Source organism: Pongo pygmaeus, chromosome 10 (assembly GCF_028885625.2).
Source record: "Pongo pygmaeus isolate AG05252 chromosome 10, NHGRI_mPonPyg2-v2.0_pri, whole genome shotgun sequence".
In the NCBI taxonomy this organism is placed as follows: Eukaryota; Metazoa; Chordata; class Mammalia; order Primates; family Hominidae; genus Pongo; species Pongo pygmaeus.
The window spans coordinates 7,466,337-7,489,468 of NC_072383.2; the positions used below are offsets into that span (position 1 = coordinate 7,466,337).

General features: G+C 40.5%; 1 pseudogene; it reads right to left on the minus strand.

The window, feature by feature from the left end:
* Positions 1 to 4,726: 4,726 nt before the first annotated feature.
* LOC129009903 (THUMP domain-containing protein 1-like) lies at positions 4,727 to 10,530 on the minus strand (annotated as a pseudogene).
* Between the last annotated feature and the right edge of the window lie 12,602 nt (positions 10,531 to 23,132).

Here is a 23,132-nt window from a genome sequence, read left to right on the forward strand (position 1 = left end):
TGTTCCTACTCTCAGTGACTACTCTCTTAAATTCAATGACTACTCTCTTAAAATGTTTAAGATCCTTCCTGCTTGAAAACTCAACTGTTGATTTTTTGGTTTTTATTTAGCTAAAAAATTTAAAAGTAAATAAAAGCCTCAAAAATATATGGATGAAAATTGTTATAATGGCCAAACTGACAAAGGTAATGATGATGATTTGTAGTGTTTAAAACAGCAGGAATCAAATGATTGCTTAGAACAAGAAAGTGCACATTGAATCTGTATTTCATTTACCTTGTGCCTGATTGAATCAAAATAAAGATATATCCTAAGAGAAATGTTCAAGACAATTTCTTCTGCTTAACATCTTTATGAGACCAAACTTCAAGACATTAAAGTAAGGAGTATGAACAATTCAAAAATTAGTGAGTTTAATGAAATTAAGTACTGTATTATTGTGCCTCATTTTGAAGCAAATTAACTGTAAAATATCTGAATATATATATCTGTATATATATATCTGTATATATACAGATATATATATACTGTATATCTAGATACATATATACATGTGTATATTTACACATGTATATTTACACATTTACACATGTATATATAGATATATCTGTATTAACTCTGTAATACTATCTGTATATATACATATGTATATATCTGTATATATGTATATATATCTGAATGTATATATACACATATATATCTGTGTATATATACACATATATATCTGTGTATATATACACATATATACATCTATATACATGTATATACATCTGAATGTGTATGTGTGTATATATACATAAAGCAAGAGATTTACTAAGAGGCCAAAAGAAAGGAAAAGTACAGAATACCTATCTTTAGGGAACAAATTTACTTTTATTTTTTATTTTATTTTTCTAAAAATATCAGGAACTATGAAAAACAAGCTTGATATTTGGCCATACCAAAAGCAAAATACAAGTAAAAATAACATTTGAAAAGCATGTTTAACCTTAGAGGAACATATATTAAAATACAAAGCTTAATATTCTTTCCTCTATAAAGCTAAGCAAATTTTCTAAACCACAAGACTGCAGTTGTTTTTTGTTTTTTTTTTTTAACTGACATAATTTTTTAAAAGAAAAAACTAAAGGGGGTAAAAAAAGCACTGATTCTTACCCTGGAATCTCATCATTTATCAAATAACATGCTCAAATATCAGTAAAAATAAATAGTTGATAAACCTGAAAACAAATTTTTTAATGAGTTCAGGTTATAACCCAACACAGGATTTCATAGCTGGGAAAGAAGAGCTTGTATAACAACGGAGCCTTACCAAATACAAATAAATATAAAAGCCAATTAAAAACAAACTATAAAATCAAAATCTTTCTGCAGCAGCTTTCACAAAGTGAAAACAACTCAGTTCCACAGAGCTGTATGTTCTGTAGGCATATGGCTAATTTTATTCCGAGTCCTTTGGTCTTGTACTATCAAAATAATCTTTGTCTTCATAGCAGCATGATTTAAAGACAAGATTCTTTTGATAGTACAAGACCAAAGGACTCGGAATAAAATTAGCCATATGCCTCCAGAACATACAGCTCTGTGGAACTGAGTTGTTTTCACTTTGTGAAAGCTGCTGCAGAAAGATTTTGATTTTGTAGTTTGTTTTTAATTGGCTTTTGCACTATTCACAACAGCAAAGACTTGGAACCAACCCAAATGTCCAACAATGATAGACTGGATTAAGAAAATGTGGCACATATACACCATGGAATACTATGCAGCCATAAAAAATGATGAGTTCATGTCCTTTGTAGGGACATGGATGAAATTGGAAATCACCATTCTCAGTAAACTATCGCAAGGACGAAAAACCAAACACCGCATGTTCTCACTCATAGGTGGGCATTGAACAATGAGAACACATGGACACAGGAAGGGGAACATCACACTCTGGGGACTGTTGTGGGGTGGGGGAAGGGGGGAGGGATAGCATTAGGAGATATACCTAATGCTAAATGACGAGTTTTAATGGGTGCAGCACACCAGCATGGCACATGTATACATATGTAACTAACCTGCACATTGTGCACATGTACCCTAAAACTTAAAAGTATAATAATAACAAAAAAAAAAAAAAAAAAGAATCTTTGTCTTGGAGCAAGTCTACTAAAGAAGGCACCAAAATCCTATCCTCCCTATTCACCTAAATGATTTGAATAATCCTCTTATCAATGCTTTCAAGGTAACTTCAACATCATTAAGAGTTAACATTCTAAATATCTAAAGCCTATGGAAGGAAGGTCCTGCCTATTCTCTTTGCCCCTCTCAAATCCTTCTAGTCTGGTTTACCAAGCAAAACCACTAGTTAGGAGGCTAAAAATATATTCCTATGTTCACTAGCCATTAAATAAACATAGCCACCAGTGCGGGAAGCCTAACATTTTTACTACTTTTTAAAACTTAAGAATAAGTCCATTTCCATAAGCTAACTTTACAGCCCCTCAATATTCTTACTCTGGACAGTTTACTTCACAGACTTTGTTGGTGTCTGTCTCTTCTAGCTTTTTTCAATTGTTTTACCCAGGAACAGTCCTTGAAAAAGCTTTCAAATTCAGGAAACCCCTGCAGGGAACCCTCATGGTATGTGAGTGTTAGCATTAAGTTGAAGAACATTCCTATTTCACAGAAACCTAGAACTGTCTAACTAGGGCTGAGTTCACTCTCTTCCTTCAGAGACAAAATTTCAGGCTGAGCAAATTTAGAGAAAGTGTTCCTCATCCAGTCATACACTAGTGCTGGGAAAAGGAGAGAAAACGCTATTTAGTTTGGTTTTGTGGTTCCTCCAGGTGGGTTATATAGCAAGATCTGAGAGTTGCACTCTTCATTCTGAAGTCCAAGTGGCTGCAAAAACATTTCAAGAGTTCCTCTGGCAAGGTGGCAAGTCAGTTTCCTTTTAGAACTGAGACTCTTGTCACTTGAGGAAAAAAAAAAATTTTCTCCAGAACTTTTTAGAAACTTGTTCATTTGTTCATGTGATGGAAAACATCTGCTAAACGGAATAGTTTCTATAGCCATTCTTCATTTTCAAAGCACAGCACTCAGCAAAAGCTGGCTTACTGTTTTCTTGTAAGTACTCGGGCAATTCACCTTTCAACTCAAATATCCTGTACAGAGCTCTTCCTCTAATAAGCCACTGGATGTGTATAGTGCAGATTTGTGTGCTGTTTGTCCAGGTTTTTGTTTTGGGTTTATTTTTTTAAACATTTTTACATAAATGGGTCTGTGATACAAGTAAGCAGTATTCAGAACTTCACTGTATCTCCAAGTTTTTGATAACAGCATCTCTGTGAAGAAAGCAGTGAGTTATGTCAACATCAGGATTTTTTTGTTGTTGTTAATGAGGCAAAACTTATCATGGAGACAACCACCAATGGGGCATCAGGAGTGTAGATGACAGACCTCTGGTTATAAGATATGATGACACAACATTATAAATTGGCCTTTGTTTCGGGAGGCTCCTAGCAATAGAAAAAGTTTTCTGTGAATTTCATCATTTATAAATCTTACAAATGCTACAACATGACAAATATTAGTGAAACCCGTTGACTCATCAACCTGGATAGAGAAGCTGCTGCTTTTCAGTTAATGACACACAACATTTTTAGCATCACATATCTTCAGTAACTCAACTTAATGAGAATAAAGTCTTTTCAATTTTGTACTACATCTTGCCCCTGCATTTTAATTTTATTATTAGATTCTCACCAACCATGCAAATTTTTCTTTTCTAAGTTCTGCTACTAAATAATTTGCTTCCTAAACCTTTTGACTGAATGTGATTTTTGAACAAAAGCCTTACTGTCTTGATATTCCAAAAGCCATTTAAAATAATATTCTTTCTTGTCAAGTGGCTGTGATTTATAGTTATAACTGCTAGTTTTGTAAGTTTCATGCCACAGAAAATGCACAATGGGATAGGACAACTTGGATTGAGTCCATATAAAACCCTTGAGAAGTAGCTTTCATTATAAAGACAAAACAAAGAGAATTTCTTTGTGTCTCTTGTTGCACCCGTATACTGAAGTAAACTCAGAAGACTGAAATTCTTCCTCACCAACCTTATCAGAAATGTCTGTAGCTCTATACCTAAAACGCCTAAAACAGGCCTCTACTTTCTCACATCTTGCCTTCCAAAATTGCAGCACTGGACTGTCAGTTTTGTTACACACCAATGTTAATAAAATATAAAAACAGACACAACCAAACAAGAAAATCACAATAGTACACAAACTTCACTAAACAATTCACTTATAACTTATATGATCCACATTTTTGCAATGTTTACAACAAAGTGGCAGGGGGAAAGCTGAGCTGTGGCATGTAAAAACTCCTCCCTTAGAATGAAAACTTCACTCTGATTGTCTACTTCACAGTCAGTTTACTCCCAGAAGTCAGCTGGCATTGCATAAGAGGAGCCTGGAGAGGCCAACGTCCCCCTTCTCCCATCCTCCTCTCTGTGCAAAAGTAGCACAAGGGTCTGCCTGTACATACTACCATATGAGGCTGAAAGATCCCTAACAAAACTGTTAATAGGCTACAAAATCATTGTTCGCTACTGCGAGAACAGCATTATGCAGCATGCAAATAAAAAACGGTATTTTTGTCACAATTTTAGGTGGAATCCCAGCAACATCTCGTAGAACCCCAGTTGAGAAACCCACCTCCAACATCAAATGGCCTCCTATGAGAGGTCATTTTCATTTGACTTGGATCCTTCTGCGACTTGACCTGCAAGTGCAGGGTTGGCTCCACCCTCATTTACCACCTGTGGATCAGACATTGGTTTTGTCTGCCCCAGCTCCTCAGTATTCTCTGGTACTACCTGCTGGTTATTTTTTCCTTCTGCTGGGTTGTTTTGATCTGATTTGTCAGCAGATTCCAATATAGCTTCTTTCCCATTTTCCTGCTTTGGGTTAAACTGTGATGGATCCTTAGGGCTCTTTACCACCTCCTGGAGATTGTATTTTCTAAACATGTAATCTTTCATAACACTCAAGCAACAGACAGCTCTGATGATTTCTACTAGCACTGTGTACTGTGGATTGGTGAGATGTACTTTATTTTCTGAATTAAGGGTGCCCACTATTCCTGTAACAAAAACAGAAAACCATGTAGCTGAGGAGGATACCGTTAAGTTTGATAGGTACAAAAAATCTTTCATCCCTGTTTTTTGTTAAAACAAGATATATACTAATCCATTCTTCTAAGTGGACTTCAAATACTCTGAACCCTTGCAATAAATAGATACAAATGAAACCCTAAAACATTTAATAAAGTACTTTTTTCCAAAGAAAATTCAATTCTGAGTTAAAGATTTTATCCAACTACCAGAAAATCTCATATCCAACAAATTGAAATCAGTTAGATTTAATATTATTTTAAGAACATTTTAATATATTTGTCCTACACTCAAAAATGTAAGCCTTAAATCTTTAAAAGGAAAAAATCCTTAAAACCAAGAACAAGGCCGGGCGCAGTGGCTCACGCCTGTAATCCCAGCACTTTGGGAGGCCGAGGCGGGTGGATCACGAGGTCAGGGGTTCGATACCAGCCTGACCAACATGGTGAAACCCCATCTCTACTAAAAATACAAAAATTAGCTGGGCGTGGTGACGGGCACCTGTAAACCCAGCTACTCAGGAGGCTGAGGCAGGAGAATTGCTTGAACCCGGGAGGCGGAGGTTGCAGTGAGCTGAGATCGTGCCACTGCACTCCAGCCTGGATGACAGAGCAAGACTCCGTCTCAAAAAAAAAAAAAAAAAAAAAAAAAAAGTGTTTACCATTGAATGTCTATGGAAAATCACTAAACGCCTATGGAAAAATCACTAAGAGAAACATACCTGCCAATTCTTTGATAACGTCTTCTCTATTCATGTGGCTGTGATTTCAAGATTTGTACACAATCTGAAATGTCCCTTTGTTTGGAGCTTTAAACCAGGGTTCCAACCATGTTTCTGCACACGTTTTCATATCTTCTAATAAAGCCTTGCAAGTGCCTGAGATGGGTAACATTCATAGAATAACTCAAGTCTTCTTCTTCTTGGTTTTGTACATATCCTGGGGAATATGATGCACCACTTTCTCAGGTTCTGAAAGAAAAAAAAGTTATCACAGAACCAAAAAGTTAAGAAAATAATTTCTCAGACATTTTAAAGACTGAACTCTAGGCTGGGCGTGGTGGCTCACGCCTGTAATCCCAGCACTTTGGGAGGCCGAGGTGGGCAGATCACTTGAGGCCAGGAGATCGAGACTAGCCTGGCCAACACGGCGAAACCCGGTCTCTACTAAAAACACAAAATTAGCCAGGTGTGGTGGCAGGTGACTGTAATCCCAGCTACCTGGGAGGCTGAGGCAGGAGAATTGCTTGAACCCGGGAGGCAGAGGTTGCAGTGAGCTGAGATCGCACCACAGCACTCCAGCCTGGGCCACAGAGTGAGATTCCATCTCAAAAAAAAAAAAAAAAAAAAAAAGATTGAACTCTAAAATGAGTATTTACCGGCAATGACATAAGTTGACAAAGAAGAAATCCTCATAATGAATTTTAAATGAATCTACCTAGTCATTTTTTCCAACTAATATTTCTTCAGTGCCTAGTATGTACTTATACTGTATGTAATATTTAAACTTTTCATCATTACTGCTTACACTAGAAGCAACTGTTTATGTAGACATGCTGTTAACATTTTTGTGATGTCCTGAGTTTTCAACCATAACACCATGCTCTCGTATTCCTATAACAACAACTATCAGTGTAACAAACATTAAACAATATATACTTATTTACAAAACACACACACACACACAAACCTGTGAGTCACTTAAAAAGATTTAATTAATATATTAGCTAAGTTAGAGTGGAAGTCTAAATATCAGACCCGGGAGGAATCCCAGAACCATGCGGGTATGAGATCATGAAGGGGCAGTCCTCAGGCTGCAACCCGCCTGCATACAAGTCTACTTGGGACTGCTCCAGAAATGTTTAAATTAGTTGGCCACACTGAAAAAATAAAAAAACTCCAGACTTCCAACTTCTTTTGAAACATTGGAAGATCTGGCCCTACATTCCCAAACAGCAACAACTGGCTGAAGCTGAGTAGCAGCTGCCCCTTTTAGACAGAACAAGCACCCTAGTTCTGCCTTAAGTTACATACGAAGGAAGCAGCAAAGCCAGGTTTCCACTCCTAAGCCAAAGTTATGTCCACTACCTCGTTCTACCTCTCCACAGGCCTGCTGCTAATACAGTGTGCAGAAGCTGCGAGCAAATGCTTAACTGAGCCATGCCCAAGAAGCCATTTTGTAAACAGTATTCTCTGAGACAGGAAGATACCCAGATGTCATGGAATCGATCATCTTAACAAGCATCAGCCATACCTATCCCAAGTGTCCTGATGAAGATGATGTTATTTGCTCCACTTTCCACTGCCTGGAATCTTCTTAGCCTCATCTCTGCAGATGCCTTAATGTCACCAACTTCTTTCTTCAAGGCAGCCTCCACATCATCATCTTCTCCCTCACTTCCAGAGGGCTGCTGATCCTTGCCTGTAAACTGTTTGCATAAAACGAATGAGCAGAAATGACATACCAGCTCACATTTAAACACTGTAATTAACTCTGTGAAATCTGTGGTGGCAGGTGGCTCGGTATTGACTTTTTGTTTGTTTGTTTTTAGATGGAGTCTCACCGTTGCTCAGGCTAGAGTGCAGTGGTGCAATCTCTGTCACCCAGGTTAGAGTGCAGTGGTGCAATTTTGGCTCACTAAAACCTCCATCTCCTGGGTTTAAGCAATTCTCCTACCTTAGCCTACCAACTAGCTGAGATTACAGGCACAAGCCACCACGGCCAGCTAATTTTTGTATTTTTAGTAGAGATGGGGTTTTGCCACATTGGCCAGGCATGATCCACCCGCCTCAGTCTCCCAAAATGCTGGTATTACAAGTGTGAGCCACTGTGCCAGGCCCGATAATAAAACTTTTTATTACAAGAGTGAGACAGCACTCCCTTCAAAATGTGGAGGAAGAAGGGAGTTCCCTCAGACTATGGTATGTAAAATTTGAAAATGTTTTTAAAAGCATCTTGGCAGTTTGAGATGGAGAGAAATGTGCTGAGCAGATAAATCATTTCAGGGTGGACCTTAACACCCTCACCAGGTATCTGTGTGCCTGACATGACACTGTCCTTTTAGTGCGATTAGACCAAATACTTGTGGAATTAAAAACTGTTACTCTTGTTCTACTTAGGAACAAGGCACAGAAATACATTGTTCAATAATTCTGGCCAGGCATGGTGGCTCAGGCCTGTAATCCAAGCACTTTGGGAGGCAGAGGTGGGCGGATCCCCTGAGCCCAGGAATCTGAGACCAGCCTGTGCAACGTGGCCTGAGAACCTGTCTCTACAGAAAATTAGCTGAGTGTGGTGGCACATGCCTGTAGTTGCAGCTACTCGGGGGCTGAGGCAGAAGGACGGCTTCAGCCCAGGAGGTGGAGGTTGCAAAATCATGCCAATGCACTCCAGCCCCCAGCTTGGGTGACAGAGCAAGACCGTTTCAAAAAAAAGAATTTGCTCAAAGTACGAGTGTAGACAGGACATGTACCTGTTGCTCAGTTTTCTGCCCCCCAGTGCCCAGTGGGATTCCCAATCAGGCACAGTAATAATTATACACATTTACAGAAACTTTACGCCATTATGTACTTTATGTATATAAGCAACTCTCTGGCCAATCTTAAAGTATTCTCTTTTTTATCAAGCTCAGCAGCATCAACTAATGTGCCCATGTTCGAGTCCCCGAGCTAGTAAAGGATGAGCCTTGAATTCAAATTCCCTCTGTATTAACCCTCGCTGTGCATGTGTGTAGTGGTCCAGATCCTAAGCCAATAATATGATTTCCATTGAGACCATCCCAATGAAAGTCTTAATGACAATAAGACTTTAGGTGTTATTGGTAAACAAGTTTTTACTTTCTCTTTTTCTTTCTTTCTTTTTTTTTTTTTTTGAGACGGAGTCTCGCTCTTGTCACCCAGGCTGGAGTGCAATGATGCAATCTCAGCTCACTGCAACCTCTGCCTCCTGGACTCAAGTGATTCTCCTATCTCAGTCTCCGGAATAGCTGGAATTACAGGTGTGTGCCACTACCGCTCAGCTAATTTTTGCATTTTTAGTAGACACAGGGTTTCACCATGTTGGTCAGGTTGGTCTTGAACGCCTGACCTCAAATGATCCACCCACCTCAGCCTCCCAAAGTGCTGGGATTACAGGTGTGAGCCACTGCACCCGGCTTAAAAGTTTTTACTTTCTAGAATGTTATTTTAAGTGCAATAACTAGCATTAGTACTAAAATTATTTCAGAGATATTATTGCTTCGGGCAAACACATTATTACTGCCAACTTCACAAAGCTGTCGTGAGAAGTGTGTTTCTGAAGGAGCTTCAGCACACCGCCTGGCCATCAATGAACAATCAATAAGCAGGAGCTAGGCCGGGGGCGCAGCTCACGCCTGTAATCCCAGCACTTTGGGAGGCAGAGGCAGGAGGATCGCTTGAGTCTAAGATTTGGGACCAGCCTGGGCAAAATAGGGAGATCACCTATCTACAAAAATACAAAAATCAGGCAAGAGTGGTGGCGAACACCTGTAGTCCCAGCTACTATGGAGGGTGAGTGGGGAGGATCGCTTGAGCCAGGGGATGTCAAGGTTGCCCTGAGCTATGATAGCGCCACTGCACTCCAGCCCGGGCAACAGAGCGAGACTCTGTCTCAAAAAATAAATAAATAAAATAAAAATAAAAGTAAGTGGGAGCGACTGTGATTAATGATGGAAAGACAATGTGCAAGCACTTGAAGCACAAAACCGATCCCGCCGTAGTCTGCGAGAGCCACAGGGCTAGGTGTGGAAACGCAGGCGAGGCAGCGCCCCTACAAGCTTCAGGCCAGAGACACAAGGCGCGCAAGCCTACACCAGCGGCCGGCCCTCCAGCCTTCCCTCCGCCCCGACCCCAAGGCCTGCCGGACGCCCGCCCACCCAAGACCGGTACCTTTTCTGGCCCATACATGTCGTCGCCTTACTCGCTGAGCAGGCTGTAGGCCCCCACACACTTCACTCATTCATGCTGCAGATGATGAGGATGCCCTGTAGCCCGGGCTCCAGCTGCCGAGGCCCACCAGAGTCGCAGCGGAGTTCGCTTGGCCAGCACATACTGAGCTTGCCTTTCTTTTCTTGCAGCCAGGTTTTCCCATGGTTTTTGCAACCCATAAACCAGGAGATTCCCTTGGGTGCCTACACTACCAGGGCCCTGGGGTTCAAGCACAAAACTGGGTGGCCATTTGAGCAGACACCAAGCTAGCTGCAAGAGATTTTTCTTTTTTTTTTTCTTTTTCTTTTTTTCCCCCACCAGTGGCACCTGGAACCCCAGTGAGATAGAACCTTTCCCTCCCCTGGAAAGGGGGCTGAAGCCAGGGAGCCAAGGGGTCGCGCTCAACAGATCTCACCCCCATGAGCCCAGTAGGCTAAGATCCACTGGCTGGAAATTCTTGCTGCCAGCACAGCAGTCTGAAGTTGACCTGCCACACTTGAGCTTGGTGCGGGGAGAAGCATCCGCCATTACTGAGGCTTGAGTAGGCAGTTTTCCCCTCACAGCGTAAAAAAGCTGCGGGGGAAGGTTGGACTGGGCAGAGACAACCTCAGCGCAGGAAAGCCACTGTAGCTAGCCTGCCTCTCTAGATTCTTCCTCTGTGAGCAAGACATCTCTGAAAGAAAGGCAGCAGCCACACTCAGGGGCTTACAGATAAAACTCCAATCTCCCTGGGACAGAGCACCTGGGGGAAGGGGAGGCTGTGGGCACAGCTTCAGCAGACTTAAACGTTTCTACCTGCCAGCACAGAAGAGAGCAGCAGATCCTCAAGCACAGGACTCAAGCACAGGACACACTGCCTCCTCAAGTTGGTCCTAAACCCTGTGCCTCCTGCCAGGGAGACAACTCCCAGAAGAGGCCGACAGACACCTCATAGAGTAGAGCTCTGGCTGGCATCTGGCAGGAGCCCTTCTGGGACGAAGCTTCCAGAGGAAGGAACAGGCAGCAATCTTTGCTGTTCTGCAGCCTCCACTGCTGATACCCAGGCAAACAGGGTCTGGAGTGGACCTCCAGCAAACTCCAGCAGACCTGCAGAAGAGGGTCCTGACTGTTGGAAGGAAAACTAACAAACAGAAAGCAATAATATCAACATCAACAAAAAGGAAACCGATACAAAGACCCCATGTGGGGGTCACCAACATCAAAGATCAAGGTAGAAAATTCCTCCCAGATGGGGAAAAACCAGAGCAAAAATGCTGAAAATTCCGAAAACCAGAATGCCTCTTCTCCTCTAAAGGATCACAACTCCTTGCCAGCAGGGGAACAAAACTGGACGGAGAATGAATTTGATGAATTGACAGAAGTAGGCTTCAGAAGGTGGGTAATAACAAACTTCACCGAGCTAAAGGAACATGTTCTAACCCAATGTAAGGAAGCTAAGAACATTGATAAAAGGTTACAGGAACTGCTAACTAGAATAACCAGTTTAGAGAAGAACATAAATGACCTGATGGAGCTGAAAAACACAGCATGAGAACTTCGTGAAGCATACACAAGTATCAATAGCCAAATCAATCAAGCAAAAGAGAGGATATCAGAGATTGAAGATCAACTTAATGAAACAAACCATGAAGACAAGATTAGAGAAAAAAGAATGAAAAAAAAAATGAACAAAGACTCCAAGAAATATGGGACTATGTGAAAAGACCAAACCTACAATTGATTAGTGTAGCTGAAAGTGACGGGGAGAATGGAAGCAAGTTGGAAAACACACTTCAGGATATTATCCAAGAGTACTTTCCTAACCTAGCAAGACAGGACAACATTCAAATTCAGGAAATACAGAGAACACCACTAAGATACTCCTTGAGAAGAGCAGCCCCAAGACACATAATAGTCAGGTTCACCAAGGTTAAAATGAAGGAAAAAATATTAAGGGCAGTTAAAGGTCAGGTTACCTACAAAGGGAAGCCTATCAGACTAATAGCAGATGTCTCTGCAGAAACCCTACAAGCAAGAAGAGAGTAGGGCCAATATTCAACCTTCTTAAAGAAAAGAATTTTCAATCCAGAATTACATATCCAGCCAAACTAAGCTTCATAAGTGAAAGAGAAATAAAATCCTTTACAGACAAGCAAATGCTGAGAGATTTTGTCACCTCCAGGCCTGCCTTACAAGAGCTCCTGAAGGAAACACTAAATATGAAAAGGAAAAACCAGTACCAGCCACTGCAGAAACATACCAAATTATAAAGACCAATGACACTATGAAGAAACTGCATCAACTAATGTGCAAAATAACCAGCTAGCATCATGATGACAGGATCAAATTCACACATAACAATATTAATCTTAAGTGTAAATGGCCTAAAAGCCCCAATTAAAAGACACAGACTGGCAAACTGGATGAAGAGTCGGGAGCCATCACTGTGCGGTATTCAGGACACCCATTTCACGTACAAAGACACACATAGGCTCAAAATAAAGGGATGGAAGAATATTTACCAAGCAAATGGAAAGAAAAAAAAGTAGGGGCTGCAATCTAAGTCCCTGATAGAAAGACTTTAAACCAACAAGGATCAAAAAAGACAAAGAAGGGCATTACATAATGGTAAAGGGATCAATGCAACAAGAAGAGCTAACTATCCTAAATATATATGCACCCAATACAGGAGCACTCAGATTCATAAAGCAAGTCCTTAGAGACCTAAAAAGAGACTTAGACTCCCACACAATAATAGTGGGAGACTTTAACACCCCAATGTCAATATTAGACAGATATTATATATATAATATATATTAATATATAATATATATATTAATGAGACAGAAAATTAACAAGGATATTCAGGACTTGAACTGAGTTCTGGACCACATGGACCTAATAGACATCTACAGAACTCTCCACCCCAAATCAACAGAATATACATTCTTCTCAGCACCAAATAGCACTTATTCTAAAATTGACCACATAATTGGAAGTAAAACACTCCTCAGCAAATGTAAAGGAACAGAAATCATAACAAACAGTCTCTCATACCACAGTGAAATCATATTAGATCTCAAAATTAAGAAATGCACTCAAAATCACAAAACTACACGGAAACCGAACAACCTGCTCCTGAATGACTACTGGGTTAATAACAAAATTAAGGCAGAAATAAATAAGGTATTTGAAACCAATGAGAACAAAGAAACAACATACCAGAATCTCTGGGACACAGTTAAAGCAGAAAAAATTTATAGCACTAAATGCCCACAGAGGAAAGTGGAAAAAATCTAAAATTGACATCCTAACATCACAATTGAAACAACTAGAGAAGTAGGAGCAAACAAATTCAAAAGCTAGCAGAAAACAAAAAAATAACTAAGATCAGAGCAGAACTAAAGGAGAGAGAGACATGAAAAACCTTCAAAAAAAATCAATGAATCCAGAAGTTATTTTTTGAAAAGATTAACAAAATAATAGACTGCTAGCCAGACTAATAAAGAAGAAAAGAGAGAAGAATCAAATAGACATTAAAAAATGATAATGAGAATATCACCACTGATTCCACAGAAATACAAACTACCATCAGAGAATACTATAAATATCTCTATGCAAATAAACTAGAAAATCTAGAAAAAAATGGATAAATTCCTGGACACATACACCCTCCCAAGACTAAACCAAGAAGAAGTCGAATCCCTGAAGAGACCAATAACAAGATCTGAAATGAAGGCAGTAATTAATAGCCTACCAACCAAAAAAGCCCATGTCCATATGGATTCACAGCTGAATTCCACCAGAGGTACAAAGAGAAGCTGGTACCATTCCTTCTGAAACGATTCCAAACAACAGAAAAAGAGGGACTCCTCCCTAACTCATTTTAGGAGGTAGGAATCATCCTCCTACCAAAACCTGGCAGAGACATACAAAAAAAGAAAACTTCAGGCCAATATCTCTGAAGAACATCGATGCAAAAATCCTCAATAAAATATTGGCAAACCAAATCCTACAGCACATAAAAAGCTTATCCAACATGATCAAGTTGGCTTCATCCCTGGGATGCAAGGCTGGTTCAACATATGCAAATCAATAAACATAATCCATCACATAAACAGAACCAATGACAAAAACCACATGATTATTTCAATAAATGCAGTAAAGGCCCTCGATAAAATTCAACACCCCTTCTTGCTAAAACCACTCAATAAATTTGGTAATGATGGAACATATCTCAAAATAATAAGAGCTATTTATGACAAACCTACAGCCAATATCATACTGAATGAGCAAAAGCTGGAAGAATTCCCTTTGAAAACTGGCATAGGACAAAGATGCCCTCCTCACCACTCCTATTCAACATATATTGGAAGTTCTGGCCAGGGCAATCAGGCAAGATAAAGAAATAAAGCGTATTCAAGTAGGAAGAGAGGAAGTCGCACTATCTCTGTTTGCAGATGACATGATTGTATATTTAGAAAACCCCATCATCTCAGCCCCAAAACTCCTTAGGCTGATAAGCAACTTCAGCAAAGTCTCAGGATACAAAATCAGTGTGCAAAAATCACAAGCATTCCTATACACCAATAATAGACCAACAGAGAGCCAAATCATGAGTGAACTCCCATTCACAATTGCTGCAAAGAGAATAAGATACCTAGGAATACAACTTACAAGGAGAACTGCAAACCCCTGCTCAAAGAAATAAGAGAGGACACAAACAAATGGAAAAACATTCCATGCTCAAGCATAGGAAGACTCAATATCGTGAAAATGGCCATACTGCCTAAAGTAATGCTATTCCCATCAAGCTACTATTGACTTTCTTCACAGAATTAGAAAAAAACTACTTTAAAGTTCATATGGAACCAAAAGAGGGCCCGTATAGCCAGGACAACCCTAAGCAAAAAGAACAAAGCTGGAGGCTTCATGCTACCTGACTTCAAACTATACTACAAGGCTACAATAACCAAAATAGCATGGTACTGGTACCAAAACAGATATATAGACCAATGGAACAGAACAGAGGCCTCAGAAATAACATCACACATCTACAACCATCTGATCTTCAACAAACCTGACAAAAACAAGTAATGGGGAAAGGATTCCCTATTTAATAATGATGTTGGGAAAACTGGCTAGCCATATGCAGAAACAAAAACTGGACCCCTTCCTTACACCTTAAAGAAAAATTATCTCAAGGTGGATTAAAGACTTAAATGTAAGACCTAAAACCATAAAAACCCTGGAAGGAAACCTAGGCATTACCATTCAGGACATAAGCATGGGCAAAGACTTCATGACTAAAACACCAAAAGCAATGGCAACAAAAGCCAAAATTGACAAATGGGATCTAATTAAACTAAAGAGCTTTTGCACAGCAAAAGAAACTATCATCAGAGTGAACAGACAACCTAAAGAATGGGAGAAAATTTTTGCAGTCTATCCATCTGACAAAGGGCCAATATCCAGAATCTACAAGGAACTTAAGCAAGTTTATGAGAGAAACACAAACAATCCCATCAAAAAGTGGGCAAAGGATATTAGCAGACACTTCTCAAAACAAGACATTTATGCAGCCAACAAACATACCAAAAAAAATCATCACTGGTCATTAGAGAAATGCGAATCAAAATCACAATGAGATACCATCCCATGCCAGTTAGAATGGCGATCATTAAAAAGTCAAGAAATAACAGATGCTGGAGTGGATGTGGAGAAATAGGAACGCTTTTACACTGCTGATGGGAGTGTAAATTAGTTCAACCACTGTAGAAGACAGTGTGGCGATTCCTCAAGGATCTAGAACCAGAAATACCATTTGACCCAGCAATCCCATTACTGGGTGTATACACAAAGGATTACGAATCATTCTACTATAAAGTCACATACACACATATGTTTACTGCAGCACTATTCACAATAGCAAAGACTTGGAGCCAACCCAAATGTCCATCAATGATAGACTGGATAAAGAAAACGTGGCACATATACACCATGGAATAGTATGCAGCCATAAAAAAGAATGAGTTCATGTCCTTTGCAGGGACATGGATGAAGCTGGAAACCCTCATTCTCAGCGAACTAACACAGGAACAGAAAACTGAACGCCGCATGTTCTCACTCATAACTGGGAGTTGAACAATGAGAACACATAGACACAGGGAGGGGAATGTCACACACTGGGGCCTGTCGGAGGAAGAAGGGTAAGGGGAGAAATAGCATTAGAAGAAACAATGAATGTAGATGATGGATGATGGGTGCAGCAAACCACCACGGCACATGTACACCTATGTAACAAACCTGCACATTCTGCACATGTATCCCAGAACTTAAAGTATAATTTTTAAAAATAAATAAATAAAAGGAAAAATAAACTGTTCCCTTCATGTGGACACATGTTCTGGGGAGATAGTTTCATGATACACAGGAGATATTCCTGACATGAATAAGCATGTTAAGACAGGGAATGCCAGGAATTTTAGGGAAAAAAACTTGAAGTCTTTATTCAGGAAAATATGCTTTCCTTGGTGCTTCAACTTAGATAACACTTTGCTGAGTAAGATTGGCTCTAGGGCTGAGAAGTCTAGGGAAACAGGCCCTTCCCTTTGTACACAGATGTGGTTCTTTTGCAGTGAGATGCTTACTCTGAATATCTGTCTAGTAACCTAACTTCCTCCTGGTCTGCCCTGCTGATCTAGTGTTTTAGGCTCAATGGACCTGTGGTGGAAGGGAAACTGCCTGAGATTTATCATTCCTATATGGCCCATATGGGATGAGGCTTAGCCAATTTCCACCCACATCTTCAGCACTCCCATTGTGTCTGAAGTTGTGACTTCATCACTTTAATCGCCTAGGAGATGACAGAGCTGGGCAGAGAATTCCATGTCCTCTCTGACATCCCAATGGTGGTGGTTGAACCAGGAGGCAGTTTATTCCCATATGATGTTCCTTGGCTCTATGCTGTGTTTGCTATGCTTTTTGTCTTTTTTCTTTTTGCCATGTTATCTCCCTTTTTACTTGAGATAGACCAGCACATAAAGAAATGTAAGTGTCATGGTGGGCCTGAGGGCACAGAGAAATATAGTGAGATAATAAATGTATGAAGAGAGGGCAAGATACCTATTATAATGTGAGAAACAAGAAAATAATGCTTGCTCTTCTCTGATCTCCAAGGCTCAATGACCCAGGACTTAGAGTTCTTAGAAATTATCATCTTATATATAATTTAAATACTTGGAGGACACAGAACAAAACTAGACTAAGAAGTCCATTCCTAATATCCTTGTGGAGCATAAGAAGGTATCTTGGGCCCTGACTGAACCAGTAGTAATACCCAGTATAAAGATATGGGACACTGTTTGGAATCTGGGGATATTTGAGAGAGTTTTCAGACGATGGTCTCTGTTGCAGTATGCTTTGTCTTAGTCTTGATCAGATGCAGGTATTCTCTGCATAACACTGTGCATAAGGACAAAAAAAACAGTGAGATAAAGATGGACCATCTAGAAAGGCCAGGTAAGTATTCTTTGCCCTTCACCTCTGGGTTCTTTTGGCCATAAGCTGGCAACTCTAGTCAGTTCCATAGTCTATGTGCCAGATAGCTAACCCCATGCTCAATTCTGGTCTCAGTGAAACAGTCTCTTCAAAGTGTGCGCATGACCTCTCTTCCTCTAAGCTTAGCCTAAGACCACTAAGACTTCTCTCTGGAGAGAATATTTTTCAGGCAGAGGTTTGATTCTGAGCCCCATTAACTCCTGCTGGCTGAAAAGTTTCTTTTGCCATTTATACTTGTGATATTTCTCTTCCTACTAGGGAGGGTCCCTCTTATGTGACTCAGTGACTTAGATATCATTTTTTCATGCTAGACAATGAAAAGAAAGGTGGCTGGTCTCCAGGAAGTGGTTATAAATTTGCTTTTGTGATAGGATAAGGGCAGAGGGACTTTGTAGGTATGAGATCATCATACAAACGGCCTGAGGAGACTGTAAGTCCACTTTTTTGGGTGATATTACGACCATGTGTTAATCATAATTCCTGCAGGTTGTGTATATTATGGAACCTGCCTCTCCAGTCAAAGTCAGCTCTAATTTCCTTTTTTGCTGTCTTTTTGGCTCCCTCATAACATCACAGAGAGGGAACACACTAAATTCCAGGGTTCTTTGTGCCTACTGCTGCACATCTTTTTATGAATATGTCCTATGGATACCCTGAACAGGTTTCCCTCACACAAAAGGAAAATGTCTAGTCTGTAAAAGTTTCTTGGGTTGCTTTGAGATAAGTAAAACAGGGTGAAAATACATTTCTGTCTGAGTACATATTTGGATTTGGGAACATTTTTGCTTATTAACTCAAGGGAAGAATGGTACCACATTTTTGGGTTGTTGCCTCCCCACCATAATAAAAGTATATGATGATTTCAATTGTAGACCATCAGAATGTCTCTCCAAACACTGCAATTACATAAATTAGAATATACAATTTATAGTGAGAATATATAATTTAATACTTATAGTTGGAAAAATGTATTACCGCAAAGTTCACATGAAGTCACTGTAACTCCCAGTTGTTTGTACAAATGTCTTTAATTCCTCACTTCAATTCATGTACCACTTGCTCACCTGCTATTGTTCTTGAGACTTGTTTGCCCTTAGAACCCATAGGCAGAAGAACAATACTCCAAGAGATGATTTCAAAGGGGTCAAATGTGTGGCTTTGTCTGAAGCTTTCCATTCCAGCAATGAATGAGAGGAGTATCTCCCCCATGGAAGGGTAGAGAGACCCAGGCTTATTATCCAGGGCTTCTTGTAAATGACAAAAGCCTTTTGAGAGTTCGCAATCTGAATGGGCTCCTATCTCTCTTATACATTAACTTCCACTTTTCTGCAAGTTGGTGTATGAGACAGAATCCTACTCAGAATCTGAATATGCCTCCTGCAACCCCATTCCCATTCACTGATGCACACAAGTTATGCTATTATGACCACATTTTCCAAATTCAAATGTTAGTTCTTTGGACCATCAAATGACTTTTGTGCTAATTCTGTATGTGTCCAAAGTGTGGCAAGTTGCTAAAATATGGACTTATTTTTGACATTTCCCTACCTCATGGTGACCATTGCTCCTAGTATAATAGATGAATTTTCTTTACTTAAGTTTCTTGGGTTGGATGAGAAGAACATTCGTCCAGATTTTAAAAATAAAGTCACAGAACATTAGCTCTAGAAGCAGTAGAGCTGATGTAGAAAATATGCATTTATTTTCTGTTTGTTATGTAAGATAAAAGTTGTGGGACATTTGGTGACTTTCAGAGTTCAGGTAACATTCATTTATGGACAATCTATACAGGTTGGGATTATCTGCATAGATATGCAAATCAGGACATAGTTGCAAAGAAAGAGTTGATCTGTCATTGAGGAACAAATGTTCTGAAACTGTGGTTTCCTCTTTTCCATTTTTTTGTGTATTCAGCTTGAGAAATAATAATCTCTTGTAACAAATATTTTCCAGACTATGGGTCAAGAGTTTCATAGTCCTGTCCTAACATGATAGCTCTAAGTGTTTCATGATGTACAGAAATTTTTACAATCTGTATCTTTTGCATTGTTTCTGCTGTCTAAAATATGTGCAGCCATTCTGCTAGGTCACAGATATAACCAAGCAATTTTCTTGTTGTTTCAGGCTGTCCTCTGGAGTCACCAAGGAGAGGAGTTCTGGGAGGGAAGAAAAATGGGATGGGAAACGACCCATTACTATCTGTGAAAGTGACAAGAGAACCCAGGGATTCTGAGGCTGAAATCTATACCCCTGGGCCTTCAGTTTGAGAGTCATTTAGCATATATGGAATTACCTGTGACATTATATTCCAGAGACGAGAAATTCTGAGACCCTTATTATCGACGTTTATATTGAAAAAATGGTAATAAATATTTTGAGACTCTCAGAAAAGTTCAGTGTTACCAAGAAATTGTTGAACTTCTAACTTCTTCCACACAATTGATTTTAGTCATTTCAAATCTCACACAGATTTCCCACTTTCAAGTGAAATCCTAGGTAAATGACTCATGCTGTCTTCTGCTCCTAAAGCCACATGTGGAGCTTTAGGAAAAAGGAGCTCATGGTTACTATATGGCTCAGCAAACTCTGAATCCCAGGCCACAGCTGAGTCCTTCCTCTCTCCCCACTCAAGATGGTCACACAGAAATATCACCCAGACATTCTAAAATGTGTTGGGAACAGGGCCCCCAGAATCTGGCCATAAACTGGCCCCAAAACTGGCCATAAACAAAATCTCTGCAGCACAGTGACATGTTAGTGATGGCCATGACACCCACACTGGAAGGTTGTGGCTTTACCAGAATGAGGGCAAGGAACACCTGGCCCACCCAGGGCGGAAAACCGCTTAAAGGCATTCTTAAACCACAAACAATAGCATGAACATCTGTGCCTTAAGGACATGCTCCTGCTGCAGATAACTAGCCAAAACCCATCCCTTTATTTTGGCCCATCCCTTTGTTTCCCATAAGGAATACTTTTAGTTAATCTATAATCTATAGAAGCAATGCTTATCACTGGCTTGCTGTTAATAAATAGTGGGTAAATCTCTGTTCGAGGCTCTCAGCTCTGAAGGCTGTGAGACCCCTGATTTCCCACTCCACACCTCTATATTTCTGGTGTGTGTCTTTAATTCCTCTAGCACCACTGGGTTAGGGTCTCCCCAACCGAGCTGGTCTCAGCAAAAATGTTCTGTACAGGTTGCATTTTCCTCCAGCCTTGGAGAGGAGCATGACACTTACCCAAGGAAACAGTGGTGCAGTGGCATGATCACGGCTCACTGCAGCCTGGACCTCTCCAGCTCACGCAATCCCCCTGTCTCTGCCTTTCAAGTAGCTGGGACTACAGGCAAGCGGACAAAGATGCATGGGGAAGAAATTGCTACAGTTTTTATTTTCTACCCAAAGCTTCATGGACTCCAAAATATTTATTTATTTAGTGTCAAATGAAAGTACTTCTTCTCTTTCCTCTCCCACATCAGGTTTTCTTTTCATCTAAATCTCATCCCATAATCTCTCTTATCGTCACCAACTTATACCTGTTTACCTGCTCTTCCTCTTTGTTCACCTCTCTCAACTACATGCAATATCTTCTGTCATTATGGGTCAATAAGACAGCCAAGTGGAAACCTCTAGTTAGATACATTAGAGGATATTAGGGATGGGGGAAGAGAGAGATGGAGGAAGAGAGACAGAGAGAAGGAGACAGAAAGAAAGAGGAGGAGAGAGATATCTGAACTGGAGATATGGAATAGGTTGTTTTCAGATCAAAGGAACTCTTGTCAGTAGAAATGTTAAAGTCTGGTGCTACCTGTCAGAACAGTTATGTGAGGAATTTCAGGATGGAATGGGAAGTTAAAATGATTTGTGAAAGTCTCTTCACTGTCTCATAATTATAACAATTTGTGACAAAGAATGGTTGAAATCTCAATCTCAATGCCATTCTTACATTGCTACAAAGAAATACCTGAGGTTGGGTAATTTATAAAGAAAAGAGATTTAATTACCTCATGGTTCTGCAGGACGTACAGGAAGCATAGTGCTGGCCATCTTACTGTCTTCTGATGAGGCCTCAGGAAGCTTATAATCATGGTGGAAGGCAAACGGAGAGCCAGCATATCATAGAGAGAGAGCAAAAGCAAAAGAGAGAGCAGGGAGGTGCCACAAACTTTTAAACAACCAGATCTTGTGAGAACTCACTGTCCTGAGGACAGCAGCAAGCCACGAGGGATATACCCCCATGACCCAAACACCTCCCACCAAGCCCCACCTTCAATATTGGGGATTCCATTCCAACATGATACTTGGATGGGACAAATATCCAAACCATATCATTTCACCTCTTGCCCCCAAATCTTATGTCCTCACATTGCCAAATTTGCTCATGCCCTCCCAATAGTCCTCTAGAGTCTTAACTCATTCCAATATTAACTCAAAAGTCCCAAGTCCGACTTCAAAGTCTCATCTGGAGATGAGTTACTTCTACATATGAACCTATGAAATCAAACCCACTTTATTTACTTCCAAGATGCAATGGGGTACACATTGGGTAAACATTCCCATTCCAAAAGGGAGAAATGGTCCAAAAGAAAGGAGCAACAGGCCCCTAGCAAGGATGAAATCCCAACAGGACAATCATTAACACTTTTTTTTTTTTTTTTGAGGCAGGGTCTTGTTCTGTCACTTGGGCTGTAGTGCAGTGGGTTACCATGGCTCACTGCAGCCTTGACCTCCTGGAGTCAAGTGATCCTCTTACCTCAGCCTCCCTAGGAGCTGGGACTACAGACATGTGTCATCTCACCTGCCTAATTTTTGCATTTTTTTGCACAGATGTTGCCCAGGCTGGTCTCTAACTCCTCCTGTTTGTTCACCTCTCTCAACTACATGCAATCTGCCTGCTTCAGCCTCCCAAAGTGCAGGAATTACAGGCATGAGCCACCATACCTAGCTCAGTAATTAAACCTTAAATGTCCAAAATAATCTGCTTTAACTTCATGTACCACATCCTGGGAACACTGGTACAAGGGGTAGGCTTCCAAGGCCTTGGGCAGCTCTGCCCCTTTGGCTTTTTCATGCTGAGATTGAAAACTGCTGGTGGATCTACCATTCTTGGGTCTGGAAGGTGACAGCCCCCTTCCCACAACTGCACTCAGCAGTGCCCCAGTGGGGAGTCTGTGTGGGACCTCCAATCCCACATTTCCCCTTGGTATTGCCCTAGAGTTCTCTGTGAGGGTTCCACCCTTGCAGCAGGCTTCTGCCTGGGCACCCAGGCTTTCTCACAAATACTATGAAATCTAGGCTGAGGCTGCCAATCCTTCTTCACTCTTGGATTCTGTGTACTCACACACTTAAAACCACATGGAAGGCACCAAGGCAAATGGCTTGTGCTCTCTGAAGTTGCTGCTACAACTGTACCTGGGTCCCTTTGAACTGAGGCTGTGGCTGGAGCAGACGTGAGGAGCAGTGTCCCCAGGCTGCACAGGGCAGC